The sequence below is a fragment of the Tachypleus tridentatus genome, chromosome 8 (genome assembly GCF_004210375.1).
Source record: "Tachypleus tridentatus isolate NWPU-2018 chromosome 8, ASM421037v1, whole genome shotgun sequence".
Lineage (NCBI taxonomy): Eukaryota > Metazoa > Arthropoda > Merostomata > Xiphosura > Limulidae > Tachypleus > Tachypleus tridentatus.
The window spans coordinates 117,487,393-117,505,604 of record NC_134832.1 but is presented as its reverse complement, the minus strand read 5'-3'; the positions used below and the strand labels follow the sequence as shown (position 1 = coordinate 117,505,604).

Here is an 18,212-nt window from a genome sequence, read left to right as displayed (position 1 = left end):
GTTTCTTTTACACGCCTTCTCGAAAGCAGTATTGGTTTGTTTTGAATTTGTTACTTAGAGTTGTTAGAAAGTGTCTTACTAGCAAACACTTGTGGCTTAACCCTCTAGTTCAGTTAGCTGAGCAAATGTTGTTTACATTCATTCACTATTTGAATAAATCAAAGAAACAAACATATCAACAATTAAGAAACGTTGTACAGTCAGAACAATAAACTATATGTTATAGAAAAATACAAAATTACTTACCGAATATTTTCAGTTATCTTAAGAGAATGTACCAAAAACTTAATGTGGATTTTTTATTCGGAAAAATTTGCATATGTTAATTTATACTATGTGCTTTGAAGTTCTGAACATTAAAGTAGGTAATCAGACAATTTATTACTGATTAAGATTACTTCCAATTCATTTCTAACTGGATGGCATTTGACGGTTGTAATCATTTATGTAATTTTTTAAACTAATAAACATACTTTGTGGAATAGTTTTGGCGCTAAATCATTTAGTTTAACATTTGTAATACTGATGTTCTACATATATACATAGTTGAAATACTGATGAACCAGTAAACTGCGTGCTTTTGTAACATACACAGCGTATTATGGAAGAATGGGAAGATTCGTTATTATTACTCCGATGTGACTACTCAAGATAACGAGAAACTTTTAAAAACATTGAATTCATTACTTCCTTTTGGTAACTATTTTTCGCATACACTTTCAGTACAGATGAAATTAAATACTAATTGCTGTGTATCTCATACTTACTCACTAAAATACTGTTTGATTTGTTGTAACCAATAACTCATTCTTCGAACACATAACTTTTTGAAGCTTTACATCCTTCAGAGTATTGTGTAACATTGTATTCGATTCTGTGTAAGCTCACAATCTGAGTTCGCAGCCCATAATTTACAATGGTTTACCCACAGTATTCACTAAATTATATACATTTTTACTGGGTAAAGTTACACTTTTTTTCAGTGTACAGTAATTTGAAAATCTCTAACTCAGTACCAGTTAGCTTCAAGACGCATGTAAGAAGGAAGTTAATAGCTGCTTAGTACATGACGAATGTGGAAATGAAAACAAAACAAATTAATAAAACTATTAAATAGTTATTAGTTATTATTGTTATATATTATTTTACCATTTATTTTCCTATTATTTTCCATTTTTATATAAAGCTTGAGTAATTTTTGGTGAGCCTCACAGGCCCTCACCCGTTTGATATCTGAGGAAATCGCCCCAAGACATCTCCACGGTACTGTATAATTTACAACCCAATAGTGTGTAGTTCTTTAAAACGCTAATGCTGGAGAGGTAATATAAACGAAACAGTTTATGTATCTTGATAATAGGAATGAATCCTCGTAACACTCGTTGAACCAACGTCAGTTTTATTGTTCTTTTGAATGATACTTAGAATGTAATTTAACCTTACCACACCGCAGGCATAACTTCAAACATTATTAAATTAAGCAGTAAACGTTTCATAATAAAATTCGGCAGTGAAAACAGTACAATGTGCTTCATGGGTTTCAGTAATATAATAGTAATAAGTTTTATTGAAGATACAAATGAATTAAGGTTGAACTCTGTATTTTTCCTTATGTGAACTTTTATCGTTTAATATGTATACGTTGTTCTCTTTACCGTAATAAGCTAGTGCGCACCAATTTTGTGTTCAGTTGTCACCAAAGGCAAATGTTAGTTCAATCGCGTATGATTTTCATAAGTGTCCCCCTGGTCGTTCACATTGTGTTTGTTATGAAAATAATGAGGTTATGCTGGTTAACTCTCTCTGATAACAAGTTCACCTATGGCAAGTTTTACTGACAGACTATGTTACCAATAACCTTTTCCGAACATAAAATCCCAAAATGTTAATGTACTAGACCCTAATGATATACCAGTCTTCCTCGTGTCTGCGAACAATGCGCTTTTATAACACTCGCATCCAGTTATTGTTCCGGTATAACATATACACATGACATTTGATTTGCTGCCGCTTCCGTTCTATACCTTCCAAGCGCCAACGGCACGTCACATTATAACAGCCTCTTTTGCATATAGTCGTTTTAGTTATTTTCGAACAACCGCCCTTTTAAATCGTTCACAGGCGTGGGCTTTGTTTAGCAACGATGTCCTGAAGTAAGGTTCTTTTTAAGATTATACAAGTTTAATATTCGATAGCTTTAAACTTGATCATAAGATATAAAAAAAAATCGAAAGGAAGGAAGAGATAAAGAGACCGCTGAGACTATAAATATTTGTAATTTTGCTGCCTTGTATACAAAGTAGAAATTTTAGGAGCTTTAACTGGTTATAAATACTGATATATTAGACTATTTGGGAGCATTTGTTAGTGATTTTTTGTTGTTGTTGTTGTGCCTAACCGCAATAACAGTAACTAAAAAATGAACTTGTTACATTCCTCCATCAACACACACATGTGTACATACATACACAGATATATATATAGGGTTGAATATATTAGAATAATTTAAAAATATTTAAATGACCAAGCGATCTAACACTCACAGCCGACATAAAGTCGCGGTGGAAAGAAATATGAAAGAACTACTTTTAAGATTAGATAATCATGTCACTGTAAGTTATCGTTTTTTAGAAATTATTTGTAACAACTTCTTCCAATGCAAAATATTCATACACCCAAATCATAAAGATGTGATCAGATCAGCGATTTTGAATATATCTGTGATGAGAATGGAAAGCCAAAAAGTATATATATAACAGTATGGAGGACCCCAACTATTCAGAAGTGACTTGTAACATTTCGTACCCCCCCCCCCCCTCCCCAACAGGGTACGAGTTCACCAAAATAAGACTTCCAGTCGTATCTCCCTTTCAACCGTCACATACTCCAAGTAGCCGGAGAATCAGACGAATGTTCATACTATTTCGTACAAAGATATACTGATCAAATCACAGGTTTGGTTCTCTTTCCTAGTTCGAAATAATGCTATTTATATTCGAAATAGCATTCATAATGTTAATCTTTATTAGAAATTGCTTATTAATATTAGTGTAAGGCCTAGCCAAGCAATTGTTTATTAACTGTGTTTTGTTGAATTTAAGTACTATTATTATTGAATAAATTGTTTTTTTGTTGTTCAACCCTGATCATAGCAGTGTGTTCATTTTCGACCGTTACATGTTGTTAGAGTTTTGCAAAATTCTGTTAACACATGATGCTTGGGCTTCAACAGCACTAGTTAAAAGGCCAGTGTTTATTAATGTAGACAGTTTTAAAACGATCTAGTACTCTGTGAATGAACGTGTTTTCAACGAGTAAGATTGATTCGTAGGTTGGACTGTGATGGAATATTTATAAAAGTCAAAAAATGGTCGTGAATTCTGACACAAGGGAAGGAAATTAAAGTAATACTGCGTTCGTATGTGCAAATGGACTAAACAGAGACTTGTGAAGTTCAGCCCTCAATTTAAGCTACTAGCCAGAAGATAGTTTCAGTAATACCCTACACCAGCCAGGCTTCTTTCGTTTTTTACTCAAATGAAAGAACTGACGTTCTTTCTTATAAAGCATTCTCAGTCAAAAGTGCGAAATATGCTCAGTGGCACGAGCTTTGGAATTAATTAACAGAACACACTAACTACTCTGTTACGACCAGCTCCGAGGTTAAAACTTGAAGAGTGTACTATCTACGTGATATGGATAACAAATAACGTATTCTAAAACAGACGTTTGCTAATTGAAGCGCTCGATATTAGAAGCTTTAACACTTCTACTGTTTTGTTTCTTTCTTTTTTCATTGACTACTGACGACGGTAAGGGTACAGAAACAACCACAAATAAGTAATGAAATAAAATAGCAATTAATTAATTGTTCTTTTTGGAATTTTGCGCAAAGCTGCACGAGGACTATTTGCGATAGTCGTCCCTAATTTAGCAGTGTAAAACAAGAGGGAAGGCAGCTAGTCATCACCACCCACCGCCAAGTCTTGGGCTACTCTTTTAACAACGAATGGTGGGATTGAGAGACACATTATAACGTTCCACACGACTGAAAGGGCAAAATGGTTGGTGCGACGGGGATTCGAATCCGCGACCCTCAGATTACGAGTCAAACGCCTTAACCCACCTGGCCATGCTGGGTCATTAATTAATTAATTAATTTCGTCGTGTAGGTACTATATGTGCTCGACTGAACTGTTAAATATTTAGTGAAGATTTTTATTTATTTGTGCGTATAACTTTCTATTATTTCATAACAACTTAAGGTCACAGAAAACCTTTCCATTTAGTCATACTTTTTGGGTTTTATTCATCTCGTGGTGTACAAACTGTAATAAGAAGCATATTTCATCATATCGCATAACAAAAGATTTATCAAACATTAGCCTCTCCCTCGTGGTTCAGTATCAGCCTTGAGGCTTATAACGCGAAAGTTCGAGATTTGATCCTTCTTTGAACATGACATAAGACAGCGCATCATTTGGTATAACGTTTAACAACAAAGAAACTTCTGCTTATTGCAATCCTTGTTTTGTTGATCACTCCAACCATTCTTTATCTATATTTATAACACTAAGAACTTGACCTGACAATGGAATGAACGTGCCTGTATGAATAAGAAAAACTGTTGTGTTTGTCAAGTAATGTATACGAAACAAACTAAAACGAATTATTTTAAGCGGAAATTGGCTTCTGTCTTTACTGGCTACCATGATTGGATACTTTAATTCATAAGGGGGCTAATACATCAGCAAGATCGTAAGGTTCATAGTCGAGCGAAGTATGTTGTGTGAATACTGTGTAATCACCTAATATCAGTTTGTTTCATGCCATATTTTTCTGGGTTCGCGAGCCCTTGGAGATCCAATGTAATTCGCCAAGACGCTGGACGCTCTTCACATGTCCTTTAAGTTCTGAGAATTTTAAAAGAGTAACAATGAATGCTATTATTCAGTTCAAAGTCCTTGTCCCAAAGGTGCTACTGATTGTCTTCTTTACTTCTTTAGTTCAAAAAATCTGGTCCCGCAGTCTCTGCTCTGGCTGTTTAGTCCATGTACGCATTTCGTGCATTATAATGAAAATATCAATCTTCATATCGCGAGGCTATGCCCCGTAGTTGATATCAATCTTCATATCGCGAGGCTGTGCACCGTAGTTGATATCAATCTTCATATCGCGAGGCTGTGCCCCGTAGTTGATACCAATTTTCATATCGCGAGGCTGTGCCCCATAGTTGATTTCAATCTTCATATCGCGAGGCTGTGCCCCGTAGTTGATATCAATCTTCATATCGCGAGGCTGTGCCCCGTAGTTGATTTCCTTCAGTTTTATTCGTTTTCTTGGAGAGAGGGATAAGGCTAATAAATTAACTGCAAAGTAGAAAACTATAGAAACGATAACAGAGAAATTAACAATGATAGCCTGACGTTTGAATTGGCAACAAATTTAAAATGTAGTCCCTATGAACTGTAAACTAACCATTTAAAATTATCCATGTTGTATTATAATGTTTTATACGAATTTATTCTACATTTGAGTATGAATTCTTCGCCATCACTGGCCATGTGGAATGAAAATTTTATTCAATTTAGCCTTGAAGCAGGACAGCTATAAAATTTGCGAACGTCGAAAGTTTTTGTGTTTTTTTTTAAAGAATAGCAAAAGCACAACAATTCGTTTAGGCCTAATTACAAACAATATGATCATAACCGTAAAATATATGTGGACATATGTCGTAAACCTTTTGTTACCTTACTTTTTTTAGGGGGGTGCAAACTGTGCTGCAGTTAATAAGGTTTATCATAGGGTTTCTATTTTTCGGTGTTCTTTAATCGTTTTTTAAGTTGCTTTATAATTTCATGTAGATGCGCTAATGGTTTTCGATTTTAATGCTGTAGTGAATATACTAATATATATTCTCTGCACATTAATTTCTCTTATGTAAAATCAGGTACGAAATATATTAATGTTAAATGTTATTAATGTTAAAACTTCGTAACAGCAGCTAATATTTTATACAAAATTATAAAAACAAACATGTTACTAACGGATAAGCCCTTATGGAGAGTGTTAAATCTCGCTCGCACAGTGACTGTAAAATCTGGCGGCATTAATATAAAGAAAACTAAATAAGAATTTCCGGTGTTTCTGGGGAAACGTCACACCAAACATGCTCGTCCTTTCAGCCGTTATAATGTAACGATTAATCCCACGATTTCTTTGAAAAGGGTAGTTTAAGAGTTGGTGGTGATGACTAGCTGCCTTCATTCTAGTCTTACACTACTAAATTAGGGACGGCTAGCGCTGAGAGTCCTCATGTAACTTTGCGCGAAATTCAAAAACAAAAAAACTCTCGGGAAAACACTAATTTTTTTTTTTTGTATAAGGACGTTTTAATGGTAATAATTGGTTAACACCGAAAATAAAAAGCCCTATTTATACGTTTATTTGTATCATCACATAACAGCAACACAACGCTTAAAAATCTCAATTTTTGTTTAGGAAATATATATGTAAAAACGGCTCGTTTGGGTTGAGAAATTTTTTTTTTACGTAGAGGAGCGCTCCTCTACGTGAAAAGTTTTCTCAACCCAAACGAGCCGTTTTTACATATATATTTTTCTCTATAAGTGGGTTTTCTCGACATCACTGAATGTTTAGGAAATGTTTACTGTCTATATGGCTTTAAAATAAACACTGACTCTACTCGTTTCGGCTTACTAAAGTTTAAGCCATCATGACTTACAGTTTTTTGTATTCAATATATTTTCACACGAATTCGGTGAAAGTTTAAGAAGGGTCGCGGATTCGAAACTCGTCGCCGAACATACTTGTTCTTTTAGCCGTAGTGGCGTAATGCCCCCAGTGATTCAGCGGTATGTCTACAGACTTACAGCGTTAAAATCCGGGTTTCGATACCCTTGGTGGGCAGAACACAGATAGCCCATTGTATAGCTTTAAGCTTAATTCGAAACAACAACAGCGGCGTAATATATGAAGTCAGAGGGCACAGTTTACTCAGTATGATCGTTGAGGTAGTACATGTCAAACCAGCTATAGATTCAACGAAGAATAAAATCATCATTCCTTGCCAATATGGACTTTAGATACAGAAAAACACCATCAAAATTTAGAGTGTTGGAACGTAACAATCTCTAATATACCGATCTTTCGGGAATTGCCTGTCATGCCACAGAAACAAATCATGCGATTAATTAAAACTATTGATACCAAAACAATAGGATATGATTCACATACGAAGAAAATAAAAACAAGGAGCTCTTCTAGATCTACCTAACTGATACACACTCAGTGAACCTATAAAAAAACACAATAGATGTCAGTTGAACCTGAACATCCCTCTTGGAAGAACTAACATGATTTAGTTGATGCAATTTATTTCTGAAACAAATAGTGGATGCTGCTATTCGAATATTCGTTACCCGTGTTTGAGTTGCTTTATATAATAGATTTACCGTTATACGTCTATTTTGATACCTAGGTTTGTTTCGGCTCGACGCGTGCCACTTGTATTGTTGGATGTGTATTGCGCAGGTCCCGCCTGTTCTCTTAATTTGTAGAAGATTCTTGAAAGTGAGAAACAACAATACTTGTTTTACGACAACGCTAATGTGTTCGAACATTGTTGTCCTGTTCTAGAAATTAGCCTCAAACTGTATTAACCAATACGCCAAGAGACAGTATTATTATTAGAGTCAGTTACAGTCAGTGTGCTATCGGCCTTGGAAGTTATAATTGTGATTAACGCTATTAATCAGAAAACTATAGAACTGGGCCAGGAACTTTTGTAGAGTTCGAACGTTACAAACGGTCAACTTCAGTGTATTTAGTATTTCTACGAGGACATTAAATATTGTCGCCAGTGAAAACTGACGCATGCTTCAGGCTTAGCCAGCCGTCAAAAGAAATATACAGGTGTATCAACAAAGAATTAATTTCCTTTCCGTGAATGTTGACAAAATATTCAGTTTCAGACCAGATATAAGACTTAGTATTGTTTGTAAGTTTTTAAAACTGTCATTTGTAATAATTATTAGTAAGATATCTCAGAACGCCTGGTATGGGTATTAACACTTTTACAAATAAAGCAAACAACAGCGCTTCGACCTACTTAGGTCATCTTCGGGTCATCCTTTGTTAAGCTATTCTGAGATACATTTTTATTTCAAGTGGGTCTCTCGTCATCAAGAATTATTAGTAATAACCGTTATTATAAAACGTAACAACACACACCATTATGTCCGAAAAGTGCGAAACTGTAGGCACATAAGGAACTTCACAGAAGGTGTTCCACACGTTGTCTTCGTAGCTCGACCTTCTCTTTTGTTTTACAGCATCATAATCAGTTACGTGTCACAAATTAGGAGGAGCTACAAGTCACCTATGGTTCCACACTTTTCGAACACCCTATACTTGGCTATGTCGCACAGCAACCTATACAATATATATGAGATTGCACTACATTTAATGTAATAGTTGTATAATACTTGACATCCTGTACAATATATATATAATAAGATTCAGTGTGTGTGTGTATGTGTCACCATAGCACTGACAACAAAAGCAATCACAAAGATTGTATACGCTCATCCCCGTCGCACCAAACATATTTGCCCTTTCAGCCATGGGGACGTTATAAAGTTATGATCAATCCCATTATTTGTTGATAAAAGCGTAGCCCAAGAGTTAGCGGTAGGTGGTGTTGACTAGCTGTTTTCTCTCTAGTCTTACACTGCTTAGTTAGGGACGGCTAACACAGATAACCCTCGTGTAGTTTTGTGTGAAATTCGTAATAAACCAAATTCTCAACGCTGCCGTTCCTTTTTCAGTCTGGATGCGTTTATATTGGATAACGTCAAATTTCGCCTTTGAAAACTCAGAAAATCCTTCTCATATCCAAAATGATCAAATCAACGATCCACATCATTTTATGTAGTATATTGAAAAGTCTTGACCTTAATGTGCACATGAAATTTCGCACAAATCCAATGACATTTTACAGAGTTAAAAGAAGTACGCGAAAATGCGATATCCACCTATTAAGAAAATACTTCAAAGTTATCCAAAAGGTAGATCCATCTCAAATGTAAAGAGAACTACCCCATACCAGCTTCCCATCTTGTGTGAACTTTTCCTGTACGTAGGTCGATTAGTTTTTGAGATATGCGTGAGGAAACACAGACAAATAAGAACCCGATTACAATACCCTCGCCCCCAGAGGGGAGTGGGAGAAGGTAACATGACGTTTTTCAACTGTAATTAAAACAGGCGTAAAGATATTGTAAGTAAGATCTGGAGTTTTTACAAAACAAGGAAAGCTCTACAAAAATATATTGAAAATACGAATATTTAAATGACAAATTTAGATTCGAATATTCGTAAAAAATGTTTTTGGTTATTAGTTTCAGCTTTAATATCTACTAATAGGTCCTCAGGAATATCAAACGAAAAATTTTTGAATATCGGTCTGTCCTTGTGACTTTATTCGTAAGTACAAGCCAACTAGGGTTAAATATTTGAAAAAAAAAAATTAACTTCATTTTTGTTGTTATTACGTGTGTAGTAAATTCTATAAAACGGCTTGCATCTAACGTCTGTCTGTAACTCCCCTACCACTTATAGCTATGAATCCTTTGGGATTCTTGAATATTCCTCAGCAAAATTCCAAATACTCTTTGTTGTTATTTCCTAATTTTTTTAAGAGTTGACAGCCATTTCCACTTTCTTCATTCTATAAATCTTTAATTATTATTTACGAGAAGTGTGCATGTGTTTTCTTATAGCAAAGCTACATGATGCTATCTGCTGTGTCCACCAATGGGAATCGGTTTGGTTTGGTTTGAATTTCGCGCAAAGCTACTCGAGGGCTTTCTGCGCTAGCTGTTCCTAATTTAGCAGTATAAGACTTGAGGAAAGGCAGCTAGTTATCACCACCCACCGTCAACTCTTGGGCTACTCTTTTACCAACGAATAGTGGGATTGACCGTTAGATTATAACGCCCCCACGGCTGAAAGGGCGAGCATGTTTGGTGTGACGGGAATTCGAACCCGTAACTCTCAGATTATAAGTCCAGTGCCTTAACCACCAGGCCATGCAGGGCGAGGGGAATCGGACCTCTGATTTTACTGTTGCAAGTCTGAAGACTTGCCGCTGTCCCAGCGGGGATCATTTACAAGAAAACGATAATTTTTAAAAATAAAAGTGAATATCAAAATTTATGAATATAAAAACTTGTATTTCTTGGCAACTTTTTTTATTGAAAAGTGACTCTAATTTTCGTACAGCTTTCAAAGCCAGAGAATTAAATTTGCTAGTTTGAATTATTGGTAGAACAACTGCTTACAACAAATTTCAATTATAGAACTAATGTATGACTTAAATCATAATAATTATAGGCTAACTACTATTTATTTGTTTTGATTTTTGATTATAGAACTTTTAATGGCGGAAAATACAATGCTGTATTCATCCACCCCTTAGGCAAACCAAACCAGCACTATTAAAGTGACCTAATTCTTTTGTTAACGACACCCCTATGGATAACAAACAACATGCTCCTAGCAATTTGGGACACTGATATTTCCGGTCTAGAATTTCTCTCATTTGATGGCAACATTAAATAACCGCCAAATCTAGCTTCAAGTGCACACACATGAAAGTCTGTAGGCCTGTGTCTGCCTGTAAAATAAATATTCATATATTTACCACTACTAAATCTTCCCGGGAGGTATACCCCTAGGTTTTACACACTATTTTAAACTGTCTGGCCATTCTTCGTCCACACCAAAATGTTTATGTATATTCAATATAAACTTAAGGGTAGGAAGAAATACGTGGATTACAGATTTAAATACAAAATACAATAGGTAGACGTAATGTTTTAAACTTGAATGTAAAACTGAATATGACCAGAGTATGTAAACCTGTAACTATAAACTTGAATTTACAGACGTAAACATTTAAATAACTATACAGATCCTTCTTCCCTTCAACAAATAAGACTGGTGTAGGTTTAAATAGAAAATTTCAGTATACGGAGGGTTAATCGCACTTGACAGTAACGATTTTTTTTATTCTGATACAGTGAAGGCCGCTCCAGGTGTGAACCGTGACATCACGAGGAACATGTTTAACATCAACGTGTTTGGTTCATGACGTAATTCTCACTATTGGCATGCAGTTTTGCTATATTTAGACAAGTGGTTTAAGTGAGTGTTTCACAGCTCTTTCCAAGATTAAATGTTTGTATAACGAGGTTATTGGATGATATAGAACCAAATAACACAACATTTGGATGATATAGAACCAAATAACACAACATTTTATAGAAGAAAGCAACTAGTGTTTTCTGTGAAAGCTGAAAACTTCTACAAAGTTTCTATTTGTGTGGCAACAAGCTCCGAAACTTTATCCAAAGCCATTCGGAGTAACACTGTCATTAGAAAAGTGAAGCCCATAGTTACAGAAAAGAACACTCCGACTGAGAACAATATTACAATAAAGCTAGGCCTATCTCTAAGTATTGTTAATAAGATAATTAACAAATATCTGTACTTGATGAATATTCACATGCCAAAAATTCTTAAGCTTCCAACCATACCTAAAAATTAACAGCTGCTTTGGCGAAAAAATAAAAACAAATAAAGTGAAATCCTAGCGGTTCCATTTGACTCATCCTTCACAAGAGGGTTCGGCATAACCAGATGGTGGGGACGCTTGACTCGTAATCTGAGGGTCGCGACTTCGAATCCACATCACACCAAACGTGCTCGCACTTTCCATCATGGGGTGTTATAAAGTTCTGTCAATTCCACTATTTGTTTGTAAAAGAGTAGCTCAAGAGTTGGCGATGGGTGATGGTGACTAGCTGCCTTCCCTTTAGTCTTACACTGCTAAATTAGGGACGGTTAGCGCAAATAGCCCTTGTGTAGCTTTGCGCGAAATTAAAACAAACAGACTCTCACAAGAAAACTAATTACTAACTTTTTACGTCAATTTAAACGTTGTTTTGGAAGTTAACAATACTTCTGTGGAAAGCTTGCCAAGATGTGGATCTAGGATTGATCTCATCATGATTCACGAAAGTTTATTACAATGGAAAACGTGGTATCAAGTAGTAACGTGTGATCATTGTCTTCATAATGATTGATATCAGTGTGGTTCGTAACGTAGCACGAAATGGAACAACTTTCTTAAAATGAACAATTAATCAACAGTACGTTCAATCGTTTTATTTCAACATTATTATTATAATTACATCCTATATTTTTGATTCTTTGAATTTCGCGCAAAAATACACGAGGACTATCTGCCCCTAATTTAGCAGTTTAAGACTAGAGGGAAGGCAACTAGTCATTACCACCCACCGTCAACTCTTGGGCTACTCTTTTACCAACGAATAGTGGGATTGACTGTAACATTATAACGCACCCACGGCTGAAAGGGCGAGCATGTTTGGTGTGACCGGGATTCGAACCCGCAACTCTAAGATTACGAGTAGAATGCCTTAACTCAACTGACCTTGCTGGGCTCTATGTTTCTGATACAGTTACAATAGTTAAAAACAATTTAACTTCTACTACCAATCGAAACTTGACGTTAGTTAAACGCTGGTATGAAAACTGAAAAGTAATTGTGAGATAAATAATTTACGTATTTCTTCTTTATTTAGACTTCTAAATCTGACTGTAATATTTTAGACATTGTTATAACTAAATTATACGTATATATATATATATATAAACGTCCTTAGTATTCCGTAAATAATTTATTTAATCGGCCCTGTGATTTATTATTAAGATTTCATCAGGGCTGTCACTAAAATGCAATGTCTACATCATTCCATATTTAAGGGATATACAGTGCTTTATTTGGTATAAGCTAATTACTTGTATTAAGTAGAGAGATCAATAGTGTCTTTAAAAACGCTTTTGCAAATTAACTTTTACAATAAAACATTTAGGAAATCTAAGCCTGTAAATTCCAACTTTTATTTTTATATTTCGTAATTTACTATTATAATTAACAGCATGTACATGAATAACCACCACTCACGTACTGTTACATATTAGGTCTAAAAGTAAACATTTACGAACAAGCCTTATCTTTTGTTATTGTTTACCTGACATGAAATTTCCCATAATGCAATCAGCTTTTATTTACGTCACCAAACTCAGCTTCCCGCTGACGACCCTTTTATAAAATATGTGCTTTGAGATTGCAATTTGCGCTAATTTTACTGTAACTTATTGAGAGTATTAATTATTTATTATTATTAGTTAATTATTTGGAAATACATCCTCATAATTCACAAAAAGATATAGGTGTTCACTGGCACTTATACACGTCATAACTATAAACAAGTACAAACAGATACACTTGCAGACTGCACAAATAATTTATTATTCATTGCTATGCTGATTCATACACACTACTACAAGTTTATCTATTTATCTAAAAACAATTATTTAAGCACAATTTAAAGTTTAAAAAGTCCTATAGTTACTGTGACAAAATGTTGGTCTAGCTGCTGTCCGGTTTACCGGATCTGATCCACTGCACATCATATTTACATTTTAAGATCCACATATTAGTTCAGCACTTGGTTTGACATATTCAGGTCCGTATCCATGCTATTATTACTATCTATAGTTTTGGACCAATATACATATATATATTAGGTCTATAATTAGATCAGTATATGTCCAGGTGTTATAAGGTCCGCATGAGATATATAGCAGATATATATTACTAGCTACGCCTTATTTTATTACATCGTACCTCACGATACGTTCAGCTATTAATAAACGTTAATATATATTTTCTATTTTTGTCATAACTTGGAGCATTTCTAAAGCCTTTAAAGTAAAATGAAATAAGGCCCAGTTTTTCTCTAGAATTTAATTTGAGTTTTTATTGTCATGTTTAGAACACATACGTGTTATATTGACAGAGCAGAACACACTTTGATAAAATACATTGTAGATTTTGACATTTACACTACATGCCACAGAGCAATAGCATATTTCCTCTCCAAGGATTACATACTGTGCCCTAGAGAACACGTACAGTGTGACCCACCTCAAACACGACAAACGTTAAATACGTATATATATAATACATGTGTAAAGCGGGAGAAGGGTATTTAATTATTGATCACATATACATGAAATGTGAATCACTGTTGTACACTTACGAAAAATAACGGATATTAACCACCATTGTTAACGTTCCTGTTTACAGAGAAACAACAGTCGATACGGTTAATACATACGAATGTCCATTCAAAAATTAGAAACCTTTATGGCAGCTGTCAGAATGTGTGTTAAGGACGTTAACAGAAAAAACCACACACCTGCAATAAATAATTATATCTATTACGACAATATTTTAGTAACAGTTTTGATATTTAATCTCGTTAATACTGTTTTCGGTTGTAATAAGGCCTAAAACATGTCAAGTAAATTTATTAATAATGTATACAGAAATAAGAAATGCTATAAGCTAGTTCCTGTTAAATATAGTCCTTCCTCTCGCTAATATAAAATATTATAAATGTTAATTGCTAAGTTGTTTGAGTTTAATTTAACAATAATTTTGGTAGCACTTAGTTTTTGAAATTGAAATTGCAGTTGTAAGGTATGTGTATAATCACAGACGTAACAGGGAGATTTGTAACGTTTGTTAGTTTATATAGCTGTCTTACTGACAATGGAGGCTGTGATAACGTTCACAGTCAAGTGAATGTATATAATATTCCTAGTTCTCTTTAACCATCGAGTAACGTGTACTTTTTTTCTCAATTCGGAAAACTACGTCCCTCTCACGTGATGATAGAAGTTTCTTACGACTTTCTCGGCAATCATCAAAGGATCAACAAATTTTATCAGTAGCATGCGACTGAATAAGAAAACAATATACACGATGGATACGCCACTTAACACTGTTGTAAAGTGATTTGGATAAGGTTATATATAGATTATCAAATTTAGATTTTAAAAAGTCATATGAAATATTGAAGAATTTTGTTCAGTGAAATTGACATCTTGCAGGACCAGAATCCACCTCCTTATCGAGTAAAAAGGGTTAAGACCAATAAGTACAGAACGAGGTCATTAGGGAAGAAATTTCGAATAACGCTGGATTCCAGTTTTCACTTCTAAATGATAAACGTTTTCTATGTACTTTAGATCGAAAGAAAAATTCGTCAATAACGATAAGTACTCATAAAACTAAATATATGCATATAAATTTCAAGCACATTTTTAAAAGTGTAGACTATTCGGAGCAGGGAAAAAAAATTTATTTGAAGGAATGGTTTGTGTTTATTTATGAATAAACACATGTTCAAAGAATTTTAACAGTGCCACTAACTCTAAGCATAAAATGTTAAAAGTTTGATATTACAGTTAGGTAATGTTTTAGAGTCAAATGTATCTTTCTCGGTTGAAGATATAAAACATCTTACTAATTCATATTAACCTTTTTATACTAAAGACGAACAATTAATTTACAGAGTAGTTTCCCTTGTGAAGGTTTTATACTAACTATCTTTATTAAAGATTGTTGTTATTTGTTGTTTTGATTTAAGCACACAGCTACACAATGGGCTATCTGTGCTCTGCCCACCACGAGTATCGAGACTCGGTTTTTAGCGTTGTAAGTCCGCAGACATACCGCTGAGCCACTGGGGGGACCTTTAATAAAGAACTACCCACACTCTTTTGTAATTAATTCTTAACTGAACATCAACAAGTTTTTCCAGATGGGTGTCTATATATTTAGGTGTGCGGCCCGGCATGGCCAGGTGGTTAAGGCTTTCGACTCGTAATCTGAGGGTCGCGGGTTTGAATCCCCGTCGCACCAAACATGCTCGCCCTCTCAACCGTGGGGGCTTTATAATGTTACAGTCAATCCCATTATTCGTTGGTAAAAGAGTAGCCTAAGAGTTGGCGGTGAGTGGTAATGACTAGCTGCCTTCCCTCTAGTCTTACACTGCTAAATTAGGGACGGCTAGCACAGATAGCCCTCGAGTAGCTTTGCACGAAATTAAAAAACAAACAAACAAATATTGAGTTGTATTGATTAGCTCTTTGAACCTTAGGTTAGAATGGCTGATCTTTTTTAACACTAATAATCGAGACACAATAATCAAGAAGATTGAGTGCAAATATAATTCATCCTGTGCTATGTGTACAGTTAATACAGTTAAACAAAAAGTGAGTACATATAACTTTCAAGATGTCATAAGATAACGCATTTGTTTGTTGTTCAACGGAAAGACATGCAAAGACTATATATGTTCTGTTTACCGCCGTATCGAAATACAATTGTCAGTATTATAAGCACTCAGACTTATCTCTGAGGCACCGGTGGGAGTGACGGGTGGGGGCAGAACGAGATGAAAAACAGCCACAAAATGTTTTTTCCTGTATTGCACTAAAAGTCACACGAATTATCCGACTATACGTAATCGCTCTCACATATAGAGTTAATTTTAGTGATAATGTTAAAATTTATATATAATATTATAATAAGGTCCATAGGATATTGCAGCTCCACATATCCGGTAGTGTAATTTTATTGGGACACATTGTAACATGTTTGTAACTGAAATAACAAAAACACGTACTTACGTGTGATTAAGGGGAAAATACATACGATGAAAAAGCTTCTGTCAGACAGGTTTATGTGTAGCTTTTCTACACTGTAAAGAATATGGTGAAGTGGTTTTCTCGGTCAGGCAGGCAGTGTTAAACCAACTTTACACGCGTAGCACGAGTTTCCAACATCTTCGTGTGCGAAGAAATTGCTTTATATACAAAGTTGGCCTCTGTATAATAAACGCGATACAATCTGCACGCGTCGTCGGGACGAACGTTTGAACGTGGCGGCCCTGTAGGCTAGGAACGCTCTGTAGTCAATACTATATTTAAATGACATAAGAGCACGTGCAAGCTCATCACGTACATACTATTACTGTTGGCCAATGACAATATAAACCTGTATTTTGTGTTCATTCGACTGGATCCATGCACGTAAGAGCCAGAAGACGATTTTAGTGTAAAGTGTATTCAAGTGTTAACCACGTACTGACCTTTAATCACTTCATGTTCAAGTACAGTTTCTACAGAAAAGAAGTAATTATTGTAAATCTTAAGATAGGTAATTATACCATGAGTTAAAGTTACCAAGCTATTCAGCTGTGTCCTCCATAGAAGAAAACAAAACAGCATTATATTACCTTATTAACATTTTATAACAACAAAGCATTCAACAAGCAAAACATAAATTATTTTCAGAAATACAATCACAAATTAAAGGCCACTTAGTTATAACGTACAAAAAGAAAACATGTAAGTTTATTCTTCCAATTGTGTGTACAATAAAGGGAGAGACCCAGACAGTGAAAGTGTTATTTTGGTTACTTTTTAACACTGTTGTTTAAAATGTAAATTTTGTCCTTGAGGAAACCTTCAATAGCAAATACTATAGCATTTACTTTTAAATAAATACCTATCCTTATTAACCTTTATTTATTATTCCTATCAGAAAATGTGTAGTTACGGCCGTGAAATGCACTCGCTTATTGTAATTTTGTTTGAACGCTATTTAAAAATCGCTGAAGCCCAATCTGTAAACCAATTTAATATTTAACCTTCTGAGGTTAGCCAGTTTTCAAACTATTTCGTGTTTGTTCTAATGTAGAAGTCAGTCCTCAGCTAAGCGGTAAGTCTGCGAACTTGAATTCGATACCTGTATTAGGTAACTCATATATAGCCCATTGTATAAATTTGTGATAATAACAAACTATATAAAACTGCTACTTAAACCACATTAAACATAAAAAAATTAATAACAATATTGAATTTTACCTTCCTAATTCAATAGTTATTGTAAAGAAAAAAAGGGGGACTCAAACCCCAAACTAAACGGTATATGGTAAACAGATGTTCCCAACGTTTCGTGCCCGAACGCCAAACCCATGGTAATTTTAAACTTTGGTGGAAAAAAAAGGGTTTGATTCCACACAAAAAACACACAAATTTCGAAATGAAAACCGTATAACAAATCAACACAAATATATAAATTAGTAGCAAATCAATATTATTCTAAAACTGCAAGCCATGCATCCATGACCAATCAGAAAACTATTTGCGTTAACAACATACAATTAAATGTTTATTTTATA

At 34.7% G+C, this 18,212-nt stretch overlaps 1 protein-coding gene across 1 annotated transcript in view; it reads right to left on the bottom strand.

Annotated features, from left to right (window-relative positions):
- Nucleotides 1-16,937, bottom strand: part of LOC143223301 (uncharacterized) — a 43,760-nt gene extending 26,823 nt beyond the window's left edge. The window contains exon 1 of the mRNA XM_076451099.1: nt 16,657-16,937. The gene's annotated coding sequence lies outside the window, so the exon portion shown is untranslated. The remainder of the gene's footprint in view (nt 1-16,656) is intronic.
- Between the last annotated feature and the right edge of the window lie 1,275 nt (nt 16,938-18,212).